Source organism: Poecilia formosa, unplaced genomic scaffold (genome assembly GCF_000485575.1).
Source record: "Poecilia formosa unplaced genomic scaffold, Poecilia_formosa-5.1.2 Scaffold1, whole genome shotgun sequence".
NCBI classification, from domain to species: domain Eukaryota; kingdom Metazoa; phylum Chordata; class Actinopteri; order Cyprinodontiformes; family Poeciliidae; genus Poecilia; species Poecilia formosa.
In genome coordinates, this window is record NW_006799940.1 from 5,632,574 (window position 1) to 5,652,761 (window position 20,188).

The following is a 20,188-nucleotide window of genomic DNA, read 5'->3' on the forward strand; positions in this document are numbered from 1 at the left end:
AAAAAAAAAATCAGGGCATAAAAGGCCGGGTGGATGGGTTTAGTGTCATGAACACGCCTCTCAAGATTTGCCCTCGTTGCCCTGCAGAGACTGGGATATGACACAGAGTGGAAGAATAGTGAGAAACTCAGCCTGTATCACCTGTTTGTCTGCACAAGAGAGAGACCGTTTGTATCGCAACTTGAGGAAATGATAAGACAAATATAAAAAAAAAAAAATCAAAAGAGTAAGAGTAATATATTGATACTGTGTGATCACGCTGCATAAATCCAATTTATAAAATGCGGTTTCAGAAAAAGAAAAGCTGACTCTAGTCTCTTTTAAAACATAAGAAGAGGTGACTGTGTGTATTTTCTGCCTAACCAAACCAGACTGGGTTTCATTATCACATACACCCTGAATATTGCTCTTGGTGGGAACAATATGTGTGGTTGGCCACCACAGATCTTTCAATATTGCCTGTGAGTGGGTGTGCAAGTTTTGGTGCACTCAGCCGGGGCCATCTTTCTCTCCGCTTCATGCTGAGACTCCAAATGCTGCAAACCAGCAAGTCTACAGTGGGTTTCCAGGTCAAGATTATTAAAGAAAAACAGTCTTTTAGCTTCAAATACTGTTTGTTTTGTTTTACTGTTTCAGATCCCATTAAAGAATCTGGCTTGTCCTCCATAGCCTTTCAATAAAAATTGTGTATTCTTTAAGATTCCAAAGGTTTATATTAATTCTTCCTTTAAGCTTCCTAATTATCAGCATTTCCTTGTAAAGAGAGTCATCACTGTAGAATTATGAAGTGGTTTGGAAGTTTAAAGAAAAAAACTAAACTGTGACAAACATTAATATTTACCCTCTTTACACTGTATCCCCAAAATATAATCTAGCACAACCAATTTCCTTTAGGTCACCTTAATAATAAATAAAGATCATGCTGGTCTAATCTAATCTGAGTATAAAGTTTTGTTTTAGTAAGAAGGAGAAGAATAAAATGTTATTTTTGCAGTTTGCAACAGTTAAGTTCTCTAAGTAAAACACACATGCACTGATGTTTAGGTTTTGTTAGTTGTGCTAACCATGCTAATTGCTAATTACATGTAATGGAGTGGGATGCCTCTGCTTCGAAAAAAAACAAAAACAAATGATAATGGAAATATCTTGAATGCTGTTTTTCTTATTTATGAGCAATAAAAAATAAACTCATGTTAGTATATACAAATAGAAACTACCAGATTTTGATCCCTGTATTGCTACTCTGCATACTGTACGCATTTTTTTAAGTCAGAAACAAAGTGACTGTTTAACAGTTGGCCCACTGTAGCCTTGTGTTTAAAGCCGAGCGCATTTCCCTTTCAGTGCCGTCAAGGATCCGATCATTGTCCATGTTTGTGCGGTCACAGGCACATGTCTGGAGAGGAAAACTAATCTCTTTATTCAGCAGAGAAAAGGTCTGGCCTGCAGCCTATAAATCCGACCCCTTGCTAACCCGCCTGCAGGGCCGAGTCAGCTTACACCACGCCGAGAGGCATCCTGCTGGGTCGGGGTGCGTTCTCTACGGGACTCCCACAGGAAGGCTTCACACAATACTCTACTCTCCTTGAAGAGGACACACAAAGCGGCTGAATGCAAAGAACGGCAACTGTACAGAGGCAGCGAAGCACACTGAGACAGATGAAGGTGAACTTTAACACTCACACACACAGACTTCAACAGACAATGGACAGTGGAACTGTGCCATAAGGGAAGGCTGTTAGTCAGTCACTGGGCAACTGGGGCAGCAGATGGTCATCTTCCCTTCCACTAACACCAATAAGGAGAAATGGGAGGGGTGAGGCTCTGGCAACTGGTCACCTTACAGAGTACATGGGAATGACTCAGCCATAACGCATGAAGCAAATGAGCTGGACGGTGAATGTGCGAGTTGCAGCACACAAATGGAAAGCGTTTCAGACAGAGATGCATCGACTATAACATAGTTCTTCCAATGGGGTGGAGTTTTCAATAAGGTTTGCTAATATGATATAAAGCTGCAGGCTCAAACAGTCAAGCAAACAAACCACCAACAGATCAGACATGCAAATGAAAAGGGTAGAGATTAAGCCTCAGAGCAGAAAGAGCGAAATAGGGTAAAGGTCAGCCGAGACATCGAGAATAGAAGGGGAAAAAATCAGAGGGGATGGATTTATATCCTGTTGACCAGTTTCTGCGCCTCAGCACGAACGTTTTCATTGGCCGGCATGCGTTGGAATAGTCGTACAGAAGTATGCATGGGTGTGAGTCTGCACACAAAGGGAACCATTTATGATCTGCGCCCGTCTCAGCTCATACTAACGGAGAAGAAAAAAAAAAAACAACTGCCCAGCATTCTTGCATTTCTCTCTCTTTTTTTCCCCTGTTGCTTGTGAAAAGGAATGTTTCGGTCCATAACAAGAATCATCCTCCATAAATAAAAGACTTAACAGGAAGTGAAAACACAGGAAAGACATGCGGCAATTTTTGCTCCGGAGTTCAAAGATGTGCAGTGAGATAGATCTGTTGGCAAAGTGAACCGCTGTCGAGTAAACATGTTTGTTAAGAGAAAGTTACATCACAGTTGGGGTATGAAACAGCAATAAGTCAGATTGAAGGATTGGCCGAAAGTGACTGAATAAACAGTCAAGGAAGAAAAGAAAAAAGGTGGGAAAATACTGAAGTGATACACAGACATGAGTTATGAAAATGTTTTTCTATTGGGAAAAGCTGAGTTCATAAAAAATGTCAAGGCAAAATGTTAAAGTGTTTGCCACAATCCAGATTTCTTCTGTTTTTACATTTTGTTTTTGTCACACGTAAATATTTCAGATCACAAAACACACGTTTAACTAAGGCGAAAGATCGTCTGAGTACATAGAAAAGCAGTTTTCAAATGATGATTTTTAAAGGACAAGAAGCCATTAAAACCGACTGGGTCATTTGTGAAAAGGTAATTATCCCTAAGCCACATAACTAATTGGTGACATTGACTGCTGTCAAGCATGTTTAAAGCATTTCAATCAGATTTAAGTCCAGATTTAAGATTTAACTTTGACTAGGTCACTTTAAAAATTTTCATTTAGTTTTCTGGGCCCCTCCGAGGTAGTTTTGGTCTTTGGTCATGCAAGAGGTTTTAGCCCAGTCTTTTACTCAATAGAAAGGTCAATCACTGCTCCATGTTTTCTCCATTTGGGGATATTGGCCCTGAATTGTTTGGGTCCATTAGGAATGGCTTTGTCGCTATTTCTAATTTGATGTCATTTGCTTTTCTTTTCTTTTTTTTTTTAATTAAAAAATATAAGTTACTTAAGAAAATATTTTGCCTACTTTGTCATCTGACAAGTCCTATTAAGGTGTTTTTTTTTGTTGTTTTTTTACATCTAACGTAAAAAGACAAAAACACACATTATAATAGATTTAGATTTATCTACTGACTTAAATGAACCGAATCAGTTCCTTCCTCACTGCTTTTCTTTGTCCAGCCATTCCTCTCTCCCCAGTTTTACTTGTTCCAATGCATATTTGCCTTAAGGCAGTTCCGATCGATCATTGTTTTCGACTGTGGGACATTTAGGAATGTGTTCGAAGCACTCCTCTGAACTGTTGCATGATTCATCTCGTGAAGCACTTTTGTTAATGTTTCTGTGAACCAGCAAGACTCCTAGTTCAAGGAAAGTTAACCCAGATTACTGCCAGCAGCTGGAGCTGACACTTCCAATCTCTTTTCTGCAAGTGATTAGTCATTGTAAGAGAATAAGTGGCAGAAAATACAAACAAGCATGTCTTAATTTAATCAGGCACCTGCTTTTCTGCTAAGAAACAAGAAACACATGAAGTGAGTCAAAGCCAAGGCTAATCAAGGAATCTGATAAATCATTTAGAAATTCTCCTTGATTCGGTGGCTTATTTACAAACTCAAGGCTTGTGGCATTTTGCATTTAACAGCACGAGCATTTGATGACAGTGTTTATCCCAGCTTTTGCCTGTGGTTCACATGTTGCGCTCTTTTTTCAGACCAAATAAGCACAATACGTAAACCGTTGGATTTGCTGCTGATTTATGCAGCAAATCTGTTTAAAACAGGAATTACTGTGGAAGCTCCACAGTTTGACAGTTGAAATTGTGCAAGTGGTGTTTCTAAGAATCTGCGAGTCTTCCAACATGCGGAGATGCATGTAACAAAACTGAATTTAATTGCTTCAGAATGCTTGGATTTGAACCAAATCTGATTGTTTTTCCTCTCCTAACACAATCCTTCTATGACATGTTGCATGATTCCTAAAAGCCTAAAAGAGGTTGGGTCCCCATTTGGCACTCAACCTTGTGAGCAGAGTTTTGAAAAACACCTTCAGGTGCCAAAAGCTTGTAAAAAAAAAAAAAAGAAAAAAAGAAACAGTCTATTTTTTCATTTATTTAACCATAAGAATTTAGAAAATACTGCAGGTTAGATCCTGTCGGTCTAATTTTATACAACCGCCCTCCTTGGTATCCCCTTGAGATAAACACATCTCTGATGTTTTCATGTTTTCAGCTGATGGGAGGAAGGCGATGGAGAGCTGGGGGTGAAACGGAGGGACTGGTGGTAACCTGCAGTATATAATAAGCCATATTTCTTTTCCTCTGGGCTCCTAGCAGGCTGAGCCTCGGTTTGATAAATAGCAGGCCCCCTCAAAGCAACAGATGCTACGACTCAAACCCCCTCAAATTCAGCAGCTCTGCCAAAAAAAAAAAAGAAAAAAAAAAAAAAAAAGCAGAGTCAAGGCCCTCCTCGGCTGTTCCACATGCTGAAAGCCTGCGAGTTTGAACAGCACAGAGAAAACAGGGCCCCCCCTATGCTTCAGCCCCCCGCTACTGAGACAACCCAGTTTCAGAAGACTCTAAAGTCCCTAGACTTTATCTGAAGGGAGCACTCAAAAAACTGCAACTTCTTCACTTTGCTGAATAAGGTCACCGTTCCACCGCTTTTAGGTCTTTTTGATATTTGTGGTTAAATTATTATCGTTTCCCTTTATCAAATAAAGATCCTCCCTGCCCCATCCTTGCAAACACTCCAACTGCTGAAACGATTAGGGAGCATGGAAACAATTGTGGAAGAGGGAGGAAACATTTTCCACTCTGCTTTCCGAGAACAACGAACAACACTGGATTCTTGAAAAGCGCAAAAACAAATTCTCGTCCACGAAGCCAGATAGAGGTCTTTCTTTGAGGAGAAGGATAGTTTGGTGTTTTGCGGTTTTGTAGAAGAATGTCTGCTGTAGAGTCTGGCAGTAAGAGTTATGTTGTTGAGGGCAAAATGACAGAAAGAGAGGGAGAGTTTTGTTTTGCAAGTATAAATGGGGTGTTTGATTAGGACGGATGACAATTAAATCTCACTAAATTCTCCTTGTTTTGCTTTATAGCTTTCAGAGAAAACATGTCCTTTATAGGTGAGCTTTAAAGGAACTTCCGCTGCTATTTTTTCAGCAGTGGCTTAAATTTTCAGGTTTGTCTCCATGCGACTGTTTAGGTCTACACAAGCAGCGGGTTAAAGTGGCTCACGAGATACTGAAAATACAGAGAGATAGCGGGTAGCGCTATCAGATGCCCCAGTAGTTTCTACAGCAGCCTCAAGCACATATGGAGACAGTCCCATGACCTCAGATTGGCCAGAGAGGCCTCCAGCGAGTCGAGATACAGAAACACAGACCACAGTGTCACAAATCTGAATCTCTAAAAGGCATAGGCTGGTCATCTGTCTCAAAGTTTAACTAAACAAAAGTTTAGCTTAAAAACCACTTAAAGTCCTTTTTATAAGATGTCAGAGAAACAGCAGGATTGACCGGAGCTGTCTTTAACATAAAATAGTGCAAACCTGTCATACATATCATACATGTCCTTCACCTGCAAATTAGGAATGGGTGATATGGACTTAAGGTTTTATCACGATATTCTGTGATACTATTGTGACAATGTATCGTAATGTAACGTGATGATAACAACTCATGACCTTTTTTAGGTAGCTGTATGGCTGCGACTGAGTGACACAGCACAAACACAAATACTGATCTTGAAAAACCATCTTATTTGTAGTAGGCTTCTTTAGGACATTTAATTGATTTGCGTCTCTTATCTGCATTTCATCATATTTTCAGGTTTATTGATATTTCTTCTGGAGTGGCAAAAATAGTAAAACTAACAATCCCAACAATATTGACAGTTTTAGGCGTGTTCAAAAGTCATTAATTGGAATTTGTCCCAACAACAATCCATGATAACAAATTTATCACCATAAATGATAAACAATACAATAAATGCCCCACCCTACTTACAAGACTAATATAACTGGTAGCATTTCCAGTGGCAAAGCAATGAAGTCCTGGTGTGAGAACTTACGGATCCCTGATCATCATTCCTATTAAACTGTTTTATTAAAATAGCAAATTTAAAACTATGAAACTTATGCAATCACCAGTCTAGCAGCTACCTGAGCAGATAGCCTGACCAACTAGTCATCCACCCATCCATGGTCTGTACCTGTATGAGCATGAAAGGTCATGAGGGAGTTGGTGCTTACCTCCAGTAGTAATTGGGTAAGAGGCCAGGTATACGAGGTCACCAATCCATCATAAAGCAATACAGAGACAGAAATACATTTTCCTTATGGAACTATTTAAAAGGAAATAAACACTTTCCAACGGATATGAGGTTTGTTGCAAAGTATTGCTACAAAAAACAAATTCCCATTTCAGAATCTAAAGTATCCAGGTGGTACAGCTGAAATTACTAACTGTATTATTTTCACCCTAAGCTTTTATTTACAACTGAAGCCTTCCAGGCTAATGAGCAAAAGGTCTTGCCAGTTTATCCAGATTAGAAAACAACTAAGCAGGATTTACTGCGGTGGGACAATGAAAACAAGTAACGAATAAAATAGGAGTTTATGTGGGTCAAGATAAGAAAACTTAGACTAGTTCCTCTGTGCTGTAAGAAAACCAACATTTGAGCAACAATGGAGAGGTCGTAAGCAGACAAACAAAAGCTAGAATCAGTCTGGAGCTGCTGTGAGTGGAGGCCAGCATGAGTGCTGGAGATATCAGGGATGCAGTACAAAGTCTGTTCAGGTGGACCTGATAAGAAAGGTGGAAGGGCAAGGGAAGCAAAGACAAAGTCTAAGTGAACACAGACAAGCTGGTTTGTGACAGGAGTTTCACAGGCGCTGACATCACCCCGTGAGAAACTGACTCGATGTTCTCTTATCGGTCTCTGACCTCAGGGCTGGATGTCGTGATTGTGCGCACAGACCGTGGATCGCATCAAAACACAGCAGAGGAGGTGCATGCCCGGTTTTCATGTGCTCTCTCAGCACCTGCTTACGTGCTTGTTTCAGGCTTACATGCAAGCTGCAAACACACACATACGCACACGCACGCACACACACGGTAGGTTTTGTGAAGCTGGAAGACATTTAGGAAGCCTGACTGAGATTGTGGCAGGACAGGAAGGAAGTGGAGCACGCCCCTGGCTCTGAACAGGAAGAAGCCAGGAAAGAGGACACACACACACACACACACACACATACACAGTAAACATACACACACACAGGCATAGAAAGATATAGCACTAATGGTTATAAACCATATCTACTGCATTTCATTCCATTACAGCTACAAACTTCTAAGTATTTTGGGGGATTTTATATGACAGCACAACTGAAAGTAGCAAAAGATGCAAACTGGATGGAAAATTAGACAAAGTTTTCAGCATTTTCATCATCTTTATCAAAGAAAAATATGAAACTAAAGGTGTGGCATCCATTTGTATTTAACCCTTTAGTAAATATTTTGTAGCAACTCCTTTGGGATTTGACTCTAGCAGCTTTTACAAGTCTAGAGACAGATTTTTTTTTTATTTTTTGCCCATTTTTCTTTGCAAAAACACTAAAGGTCATGATTAGATGACAAGCATCAGTTTTTAAACCTTGCCACAGATTCTTAAGACTGAACTTTGATTAGGCCATTCTAAAACATGAATATGCTCTGATCTAAACCCCTCCATTGAAGCTCTAGGTGTAAGTTAAGAGCTGTTCTGTTGAAAGATCAGCCTCGGGCCCTGTCAAACTGTTTCCTACTTCCAACAGGTTTTCTTCCAGCACTTTCTTCAACATGTTTACTCTATCCCTAACATGATTTTATCAAACCCAAAACATCTCAGTTGCATTTCGGTCGCTTGATAATTGCTCCCAGATCATCTAGCACGGCACTAAATTAGTCTATTTCTTGGTTGAACAACTTTTACAATACCTGGAGGTGTGCTTGGGCTCACTGCCCTGAAGAAAAACGAGTCTTAGTCCTACTAATTTGAACACAGATGGGAAAGCATGCAGCTGCACATTGCCAGCTGGAAAAATGTGCCTTGGATTTTGAAAAAACAATAAATAAATAAAAATCCACTGGAGCATCTCCAGCCAAGCACCACATACAATCACATCTCCTCTTCCATTCTTCACGGTGAGAATCATGTAACTGGAATCAATCAATTCCTATCAAAAAGACATGATGGGTGGAACTATAATCTCTATTTTAGACAGGTCTGATCTTTGTGTCGTCGCCCAGGCAATTCTCTATTTTTATTTCTCTTCCTTTGCATCAGTTTTACCATGACAACCTGATTCACTCTTCTGAATAACAGATGTTGAGTTGTGTTTGCTACTCAGCTGTGGTCAGGCCCCAGTAGAGCCAGTTTCTACGTAGTAAGTCATGGATTTTACGACTGTGCACAAGGAAATCCCTTCATTACTTACCTTCATGGTTAGATCTTCCCATAATATGGATTGTAACAGTAATCACGGGACTATTCACTGAATAGACTTGAATGCTACTTCTGCACAGCACAGCTGATGGTGTCAAAAAAATGAAGAGACGAAGATGTATGTGGAATAAGTCTTAACTTAAAAGCTCTCCAGTTGTGTACCTAAATAAAGTGACTGAGAGAATATCTAAAGTATGCAAAGTCGTCATCAAGGTTCACTAAATAATTATAGCTTGGATCTCCTAATTATTAACCCACAATGCAGAAAAAAAAAATCAAAAAATGCGATGTGATGCCACCTTTTGAGAGAATCATCATGTTATAGTAAACAAAAACTTGTTACTTTTGCCATCTACCGTGTTTTTTTTTTCTTTTTTTTTGCATTCAGCTTTGATAATACCACAAATATTTAAAGTGAGTCTGAGCAGGACTGGTGCCCCAGGAGAAGTGGGTATGCTTTAAAGTGGTTGTTCAAAGTCAAAAAGCATCTCAACCCCCCTGAAGCTAAACCTTTTCCTCATCCTATTTTGGGACACTGCAAAGTCATTTCAAACATTAAGCTTCCTGCATCCATCTACAGGGGGAAAAAAGCAAACGTCTAAGCAATTAAGTATATTATAACAAAACATTTTTGACAGAAGCTGCACTGAGACCTGTTAACCAATTCAGTTGATGTGTCACAAGTAGAAACATAAGAGCTTAATCATATATATTTTTGAAGTATGTACGATCTTCTTCACAAAGCACACAACAGCCATCAGACAACTGAGCGCCTTAAATACTCACATTTATTAGAGCAAAAGTGTTCAGTTGCTAATATTTTACAGGTTTGGTTTTTATCAAATGTTTTATTCACCATTCTAAAATAGGACGAAGTTACTTTACTCATCTCCCAGATAATCCATCCATTTGTTTTTCTTCTCTTTCTCAGCACTGCGGTTATTTGATAATTATGTCTCTAGCCCAACCCTCGTCTTGAATCAATTTAACATCTGAGCTAAATATGATTACGTGACTTGCTTTGACATACTTTACAGCTTATTATGAGTCTTCGTGTGATGAGGAAGCAGAAACATGAGGATCTATCTGTTGAGGCCAGTGTAGAATCTTGCACTGAAGTCTCAAAGTACAGAAATAAAACCCCATGCAGTCATCATTCTTACCCTGGGGCGGCATAACACCGAGGAACTGCAGTGGGGGTGGAAGGGGCTCATATGACCCTCAGCAGGTTGCACTTTGGGTCATTTACCCTGGTAATAAAGCTTATGATGTCTGCTGGCATTTGTGCAGGGAAGACTAAAGCAGTATGCAGGTTTTCAACTGTTAGCAGTAATCTCTGTCAAACATTTACAAAGTCTTGTCCACTTGCTACAATTGAAGCAGTGACTCATAATCCAAACACACTGCAATGCATTTTTCAAGGAAAAAAACAAAGAAATAAAACAAATGCATCAACGGAACTGGTTCCGAACACATTTCAAAGACTTGTATAAAGTCCTTTACTTAAATTTAGGTCTTTCCATAAATTAAAAAAACAATATTTGCGTCCACCAACTAGTTCTAACTAGTTCACAAAAACTATGACTTAATGTTTTGTGACTTTTGACCTAGCTTAGCAACTAACTATTCAAGTTAAGGTTGCTGACTAATAGGTCAGCATGAAGTTGTGATGTTGTTGGGAACATCTCAATTATCTCAGGTACCACCAGATCAAATGTTTCAGGTCAAGTAAATTTAAAACCAATCAAAGAAAACCTGATTAAATACAAAAATCAGTTTTGAAGTGGTCATATATGCAAATAAAGCATAATTGTAAACTATTTGTAATTACTGCCACCCATTATTAGAACCTATCCGACAATAATAATAATAATAAAAAAAAGCTAAATGACCTCAAAAGCAACAAGTCATGGTTTGAGCTGCAGACATTCAACAAAGTCATTGACATTTATTAATCCGAAAAGGGTTTTAAATCTATTTCTAAGGCTCTGGGAGTATAATTGACTACACTGACAGTCAGAAATGCAGAAAACATGTAACATTATCTGAACTTCCCAAAGGATAACCAGCCTACCAAGACGACTCCAAAAGAGCACACATGACTCATCCAGGAGGTCACAAACAAGCCCAGAGCATCTAGAGCACGGTAGGCCTCACTTGCCTCAGTTAATGTCAAAGGTCATGATTCAACAATAAATCAGAAAGTTTGCAAAATTCGCATATACAGGAGAAAAAAACTCTCCTTTTGTGACCAAAGCGACACAAAGACCATCTCACATTTGCCAATAATTGCCGTAATGATCACCAAGATCATTGACATCATCACAAATACTAGTGCTCTCGGTTTCATTTCCCATAGTCCTGCATTTCCTGCTCCAGCCCCTCCCGCGCCGACCTGAGGATTAACTGGTGGTCACCCCACTCTATTCCCATTCTTTCTCCCCAACCCTTTCAGCTCTGCCACCTCAGCGTTTGGCCTGTTTGGACAGGAAAGCCCTCCATCAGCTGCCTACAACAACAAGCCGACCTTAGTCACAGTGAGTGGTTCTGAAAGTGTATTTGTGAGTGAGAGAAAAAAAAAAGGAATATCTGTGGGGGGAGAGATGAGTGTGAGAAAGATTAAATCAGAATGAAAGAGTGAAAGTAATGCAGTAAAGCTGATATGTGAAAGGAGATTAAAAATATCTGGATCTGAAAGAGAGAGAAGATAAATGGCATTAGTACGTATTAGGTAGAGAGGGATATCTTGACAGCTTCATCTGTCTACATTTCTGTAAGTAAAACCACAACAGTAAAAGTCAGCCAATTAAATGCACAAACACTTACAAAGATACCTTTGAACGAAGGTATGAATAAATCTGTTTTCTTTCTGCATAACTGAGCAAAATTGTAAGAGGAGATGATTTTAGCTAAATATTTCCCTTCGATTTCAGTTGTGAGTCTTTTAAGGTATGTTTCTAACAGTTTTGCACATAAAACAATATTTTTTGCCTACTGGAAACAGTTGAAACAGACTGTATGCAGAGCGTAAGTGAACATTCATTTTTAATTCTCACCACAGGAAGATTGGAGTCCGTTCTGGGCTTTAACTGGGCCATTTTAACGTAAGGTACCCTGGTGTCAAGTGCCACCACTGTGTTTCACTGGGGGAATGGTGTCTTCAGGGCAATGTGCAGTTAGTTTTGTGGCACCTACAGTTACACCTGATTAGAGATTTTTTTTTACCTTGACATAGATTGTATCAAACATAAAACAGGACTTTTGTTCAGATTTATTGAGTGACTATGTCTTGTCATATGCACTTTCTGTCTGCTGTTACACCCCCAAAAATAGAGAAGTATTTTTCTTCTTTATTTTGTGCAACATACCATTATGTTCATGCTAAAATTGGATGAAAACTGAAAACCAATCAGAAAATATGATAATAATGCATAAGCTAAATAACTGAGAAACAGGATTGTTGTTACAGATCATATATGCAAACCCCAGTTCACTATGCACATATAAGGTCATGATAATTGATAAAAATGTTTAAAAGACCAAAATCAAACACAATGTGAACCCGCTAAATGTTTAAAGAGTTTAGCAGATCTCTAACAGAGCTTTTGAAACCTTGAGGAAACTTCCCCTGTGGGCTCCGACGACCTCTTACCCACTCCATCTACTTCCTGTGTGGGGTATCAAACCATAAGCCTCACTTCCTGCCTGAGACACAAAAACTTTCCCTCCTAAACATTTCTGCAACTCTTTCTCTCTCAGATATTATGCATTGCTTGAGTTTATTTGTAACTGTCAAACCAGTTCCTCTGGCTTTGATATAACTAAATATAATCATAAGTAGCCTAATGTTGACCATAAAATGTTTGTCTTGTCCAAGTTGGTAGCCGCTTCCAGTTGAGCTTAATGTTGATTTGAGGGCAGCGCTTCTGTCGGTGATAGACAACTCATTTCGCTGACCATGAAAAACCATGAAACTTTTCAACCTATTAAAAATATGCAGACTAAGCAAAAGAAAAACTGGTCCGTAACAGGAAACCAAACAATTTAAATGGGATCTATAAATTTAGCCAAGAGGAGAGGTTAAAAGGTCAGCCAGAGTTATGCCAGAAGCCTTTTAATGACTACGAACCGCGTGTGGTCAAGCCAATGTGACTTGCTAACCTTCTACAGAATTCCAGAGGGGTTTTATGTACATACTGGAGACTAATGCACAAACTTCTGCTCTATAAATCTATAAAAGTAAGTAGTGAGGTGAATAAAATTGCTTCAAAACAATATTAAAATATGCAAACATTGTATAGAGAAATTTTTCCTCACTCATTGCTGCTAAAGCTACTACATACTACTGTTCACTCGTGGGTTTAGTAGGTGCTGCTTAGTTTAGTATTAGTTAGATATGGACCAGTATGTAAAATATTAAAAAATATTTTATTATTATTACTACTTATTTATTAAATGGATCACAACTGGCAGTAAAAACAGAAATGACAAATTTTCCTTTTAAATTAAAAATTAGCTCCGTTTTTAATATGCTAAGTATATTAAAAGCATTAATATACTTAGCATATTAATGCATCAGGCCTCAAGGGAAAGGAAAAGTAGAAATTTGCCAGGAAACACCTGAATTGTCTCCTGTGCAGTTTTTGCTCTCTCAGAAAGTGCAACCATTAAATTAAATAATTAGTATGTAAATTTTAACAAAAGTGACAGTGCTTCACCGACATCCTTCATGTTCAGCCAATACAAACCACATGGACCGCAGGCCTCTTTGGAGTATGCAAAACCTCCTTGCACATGGACATGCGCAAACGCACAAGAATAATGGCCTTTACTAACACTTTGTTGCTTTTCCTCAGATTGAACCAACTTTTTTATTACCCTAGGCGGAGATTTAGCTGCACAGTCACACTTACAGAAGCTCTTTAAAAGCAAACATTTTACACATCTTTGTTGCCAATCAGCCAAACAAGCAGATTATTCAATGCTGAACCATGATTTAAAGCATATATCCACATTTCTGTAAAAAAAAAAAAATCAGACAAAAAATGCAAACAAGTGAGTAAGCCACTCCACTTTTTTTTTTTTTTTGGTTTTTACTAAGGTTGTTGTCAACAGAACATGTTAAGAAAGGAAAAGGAGAACGCAGCATTACAATAACATGTCACAACATGCAACGCTCAGCAAAAACAACCTTTAGCTGTCTCCTGCAGGGGTTGATGGGAGGCTGTACGACACCCACAGAGACGCACATGTAACTTGTTTAGTCGGTTGTTTGTCTTTTATGTTATTAAAAGGCTCAGGTGAGCTTTACATAAAGCTTGGAAAACAAAACCCTCCTTATAACAATCTGGATGAAGCTTGTTAGCCAGATTGTTATAATCTGGCTGGAGTAAAGTGCACTTTACCCTATATTTTTCTATATAGAATAAAGTGTACAGGGATTGCTATTTCAAACAGTACTTGATAAATACTGCCGTATGTACATAATAATCTGTCAAGTATTTTCCAGCTGTGTCCTGAATGAATAAACACAAACGGGACACATCACATCAAATCTGAATGGTTAATTTTAACCTTTGTTGTCTAAAAATGAAAGATAATACCATTAACAATATTTGTCTTTCAACACAAGTCTGACACAATATTGTTCATTCCTTTGGAAAGGAATGTTTTGATTAATAGGCCCCAGCCGGGTCATAATTTGTTATTTTTCAGATAATCACTCAGTTGAAACCAGGCTGACTTTTTGTGTTGTAATTCATTTGAAATCTGACATTTTTGTTTATGCATTTTTCAAATTATTTCAAACCAAGACATATGTGAAAAAGTAATTGCCATCTAACCTAACAACTGTTAGAGTTGTACAGCATGTACACATACTGTACAACTGTTAGAGTTGTACAGCATGTACACAAGTGTGTACATGCTGTACACACTTGTGTATTTATCAAATACCATGTACATGTACAGCATGTACACAAGTGTGATTGACAGCACTATACAACCCTCCTCCTGGCTCTGATTGGTTGTTTTTGACAGAAAGCTGTGATTTTCTGCAGATGGTAGTAGGAAGCTTGAATTTTTTTCACAGATTACTTGTCAGGACAAAGTGACAGATTTAACAAATATGTAAATAATATATTTTTTTTAAATAAAAGCTACATAAAGCATTTTTAAGTTGAACTAAAACCGCTGTCAATGTGACTTTTTGTGTCCTCAAAAATAAATCTGTTCTTCTTCGTTACCTGTGCTTGAAATCTTTTGAATACATAAATACATTTCTTATAAAATATCTATAGTAAAACCTGTTTGCACAAATATTTAGAGCACTAATGAATTTAAAAATGCTCTAAAGAAATGTCTCAATATGTGGTAATAAAATGAAAAACAAAACTTATGAATAAGATCAATTTTGATATCAACTTTACAGCCGGAACATGAAGTAAAAAGAAATGTGATAAAGTACAGCAGCCTGGATCCTGAAGACAAACAACAGTGATGCAAGTGGAGAAGTTGTGACAACTCAACGTTTAGCTTATCTGTTGCTTCCTGGACGCCACTCTGTTTTTGTCACATGATGTTCAAAAGAATGAATGCAGCCTACGTAAGTGACCCGAGCATTTAGTAACCTTATAGCCTTTGCAGAAGCCATTAATGCCTCGGAGCTCGTCCAGGCACTTCTCATCAAATACTCAGAGTTATGGAGAGACGGTAAACAAGGAAACAGTGGCAAAGTTCCAATCTCTGCTTTCATAACCAGCACAAATAAATGGGCTAACACACAATCTGAATTCAAATAGAATCAATGCAAACACTGTTTTAACCTAATTTCAGTCTCTTCAGTTGTTGATAAGTAGAAGTAGTAGTACAAAATTAAAATGTATATTTTCAAAATGAAAGGCTCTCTGAGTAGCAAAGAATTAATATGTGTCAAACATAGAAAAACAATTGTATTTTGCCCTCTGCTGAAGGAAAGGTGGTGCCCTAGTGGCGAGCAAAGGCACGTCTGGGAGCAACAACATGTTGACTTGATTGAGAGATAAAGATGCCATTTTCTATCTGGGCCAAGAAAGTTTTTTGTTTTTTTTCTGTAGCTCTCTGTAAACTTTCTGGGAAGCTCATAAATAGTGCAACTACATCAGGCCTGCTTCTGCAGCCCACAAACAGTGTGGGAGAGAAACAAACAAACATCCTAGTTTCCTAGAAGTTTTGGAACAAGCGTCAGTAGATGTTGTCCAGAGAGCACATGTTAAAGCCTCCCTTCTGTTCTTTCAGAAAATCTAACCTCTCGACAACCCCTATTGCAAATTACAACCCCCGACCCTCATATCCCCTTCCTCCATCTATCCACCCTGTGTTGTACTGAACACAAACAGATTCTGGAGGTGTGACCCTCTCAGCCAATAGCAGCCACCTCAGACAGAGCGTCTGGACCAATGAGAGCAGCTGATTGGAGCAGCCGTCTTGCCTTCTGTTAACGGCAGTTGTTGTTTTTCCTCTTCTGCGTTTTCTGAATCTCTAGTTATGGATGGAGGGAATAAAGAGGAGGCCAGGTAATGCTTTAATGGGCTCTGAGTGAAATGTTTGTGAGTGTGTGCGACTGTGAGAGCACAGAGTGTCCAAACAAACACTTTGTTTTTGTCAAAAGTTACATCATTGACAGTTGCGCGCAAGAGTATTCGCACCCATTTCTCGGTGCTGCAGTTGCAAACTTTAACCCGTTTAACATCACACAAAACATACCCAACTCCAAACATAAACAGACACAGCTGGTAATTTTACATAAACGTTGGTTCCTAACACACAGCTTACAGTTTCTGGTGGGGGATGGGAGGTTGCTGACCTGGCAGTAGGGGAGAGATTATCTTCCCAAACAAGCAGAACACCTTCTAAACCAACCGAAAACAGATAGAGACGGATGTATGTGCACCTCCCATATCAGCATCAGGACAAGCTGGTGTGCAGCACGCATAAAACAAGCAACTTTCTAAGAAATTTTAGTCCTGGATCATTAAAAAGATAAAACATATTTCTAGATCCAATCCCTAAAAAAATGTCGACAGTAGACGTAGGCCGGTTACCAGCAACAAGGTATCCCAAGACATTTTAAAGCCACCAAAGAACTACATAAAAAAAACAATCAGGTCTGACCAACAATCAGATCAACAATAGCTGCAGTGTGAATGTAGCCTGAACCCGAGTGTTGCGTTATGATGATCTTAACAAAAGAATATTGCACAATCAGCACTTTAAATTTAGTCGGCAGCACTAGAATATGCATCACAATTTAAACAGGGAGCATAGAGAAAGAGCTGCACAACAACTTTAATCAAATCTCTATTTATTTGTGCGATAGTGTGATCATAAAAAAAAACTGCTTCGACGCAATATTCTGTAGATTGATATCTTCTCATCCTCTGCAAACCAATGATTTGTTTGAATAAGTCAACAGAATTTTTGATGTAAAAAAGATGTAGATTTTTGCTACCCAGACACTAAAGCTCATAGAAACAAAGGGGGGAACCATTTAGATGGGAAAGAATGAGAAAACTGAGGATAATTGTTTTAATCTAAATAATTAACAATAACTTCACTGACGGCTATATTTTCTACTGCAGCTACATTTATAAATACTATTATAGGTTAAAAAAAACAGTATATATGATCAGTAATAGGATAATCATTGCATATCTGTTTTTAATAAAGCAATGTTACCATGGAAAATAAAGTTATTTTTAGAACTTTATTATACTATGAGAAATTCACACGGTTTTTAGACAAATTTATCATCCACCCATCATTGGAAATTGCATCTGGGGTCGAAAATTTTCTTTCATGCCATCCTTTATAACAGTAAAAGAGCACTATTTATATTTGTAATGTTTCAGTTCTGTTTCTTAGGTCATGCGAAGGCATTTTACAAGAATATTAACAAATCCACTAACTGTTTATCATGCTTTTATGCTTTATGAAATGTGCACATGGTTTTAACATATGCAGTGGTTGTGTATTTTCAGAGAACATGAGGTGAACTGCAGCTCCATTTCATGTTTGGCACAGAAATTATCTGTACAAGAAAAACATTCATGACTTGTTTTTCTCCCTCTTTCCTCCCCTCCTATAGCCAACTTTATGCAATCAGATTGCACAAGGAAGGAACTAAGATGTTTTTCTCAAAACTGCTAACATGTAACATTTCCAAAAAAAAAAAAAAAAAATCTAAAAAAAAAAAAAGAAAAGAAAAAAGAAGCCACCCTCTTTAGGTAACATGTTATTGCTCATACCTTCTGAGATTGGCAGGCGTGAATTTGATTTTACCAAAACATCTTTTGTATATTTATGAGTTATGAACACACTTTTTCCCCCTTGTGCACGTTGGGGTTTAAAAACTTGTGACGTCTTCGCAGTCTTGCATTCAGAAATGGACAGTATGTGTGATATTTCACAGAGATTCTTCAGTTCAACAACACCTACTAACTATTTTTACAAACATGCTGCATAAGCAAGCTCTGAAGATGCATATTTGTACAAAAGACTGTGAAGCTTTGCTTCTTGGAGTATTTCTAAGCTTAAATATTTTAGTTATTAGTGCATCGATTAGAGATTTTTTGGTACAAACAACTCTGTGGTTTCTTGATTGAGCAACAGATGTTGCATATATGTGGCTGTGTTAGAAAGAAGTGAAGCAGAGAGAAAACAAGTGATGTTATCCTGAAAGTATTAAATACAGCTCAGCTAATCATGGACTTTTGATAAGAGTGTAAAACGTCAGCATTATAATCCTTTTTTAAAGTCTAGGCCTTACTTCAGTCTTCTTTCCTTCTACATTTCCACAAATAAATCCGAAAGAAAAGTCAGGCAGTCATTGTGGACATTTATCTCAACATTTAAGCTGAAATTACAGATGGAAGTGTATTTTTTCTACTCCACATATTATGCTTGTGAATTTTCAGACAGATAGGAAATTTAAAATACAGTGCCATGCAAAAGTATTCACACTCTTTTCCGCAATTTCCGACAATGCAACTGCAAACTTCAACATATTCAACATATTTTGAAGGATTTTATATAGCAATTATATTTACATTTTGGTCTGACTTTCAACAGGGAAAACCAAATATGATTTGGTGTTGGCTGCATGTTTAGGACCATTGATCTCCATTCCTGTCTGATGCTTTCCTATGATTTCCCACATGATTGCCCTCCAATGAGCTCCATCCATCTTCTACTGAACTCTGATTGGCTTATCTGTCCCCACCACAGCAAAGTAGCTCCACAGCATTATGCTGCCACCATGTTGCAAAATGTTTTCAGAGTGATGAGCACTGTTGGTTTTCCACCACTTGTGTTTTAAATACCAAATGCCAAAAAATTCAGCTTGGATCTCATCTGAGCAGGGCACCTTCTGCTACATGCTTGCTGCGTTTATGATTTTATTCTTCCTCCAATATGGACCAGATTTGTGAAGATAATTCCACCTGAGCTGTGTATTTCTGCAACTCCTCAAGAGTAAACACAGTGAAAATCAGAATTTCATAATTACTAATTAGGAGAAAGATAGAGATGGGAATAGGAATAAAAGAGGCAGAAAATAAAAACCTATTACACTTTTTAGATTTACAATAAAATAAAAACAACACATCATTCTTTATTCACTTTGCAATTATGCCCTACTTTGTGCTGGTAATTCACCTCAAATTCCAATAGAACAAATTGAGGTTTGTGGCTGTAATATGAAAAATGTGAAAGAAAAAAAAAATATTGTAAGGCGCATGAATACTTTTGCAAGGCATACATGCCTTGCAGCACAATTACCTTTTAAAACCACAGAATACGTGACTAAAACAACTTGTTTGTGTCACAGTTTCGATCTAAAGCATGTGACATACCGCCTGACCAGCCGCCAAGCGACTGGCTTCATATATCTCGCTTCACAAACAAGATATAAAGCGCAAACAAACAGGGGTGAAGCGGATTCTGCAGCAAGAGAGCACTGCAAAGAAAAGCCAGCAGAGCATCCAGACGATGATAAGCAAACACACAAGACTGACAAAGAAAATGACAGATGGGCAATACAGAGAGCGCTAAATATGCTGTTGCGTTTGCATATTTGATTACGTTAGCATGCTAACTGATACGGCGGGAGTTGCTTATCTGTGCTCCAACTCCAATTTGCAAACTCAGCTTCATGTCGATATTCTGGGATAAGATTCAACCTAAAAGGAGTTAAGTATACAAACCTGTTTAATACATTTGAATAAAAACCTTATTATTTCAGGCACTTTAAAAATAATTGAACTGCTATGTAGATTAATTACACACAGTTGGAAGTTTGAATGCCTGATTATTATCTGCTTACAGGTTGTGATTTTCAAAAGGTACTTTTAATCTGACAAGCGGG

The 20,188-nt window shown here is 38.2% G+C and overlaps 1 protein-coding gene across 1 annotated transcript in view; it reads right to left on the minus strand.

The window, feature by feature from the left end:
• Positions 1-20,188, minus strand: part of sesn1 (sestrin 1) — a 57,839-nt gene that overhangs the window by 17,264 nt on the left and 20,387 nt on the right. The window lies entirely within an intron of this gene.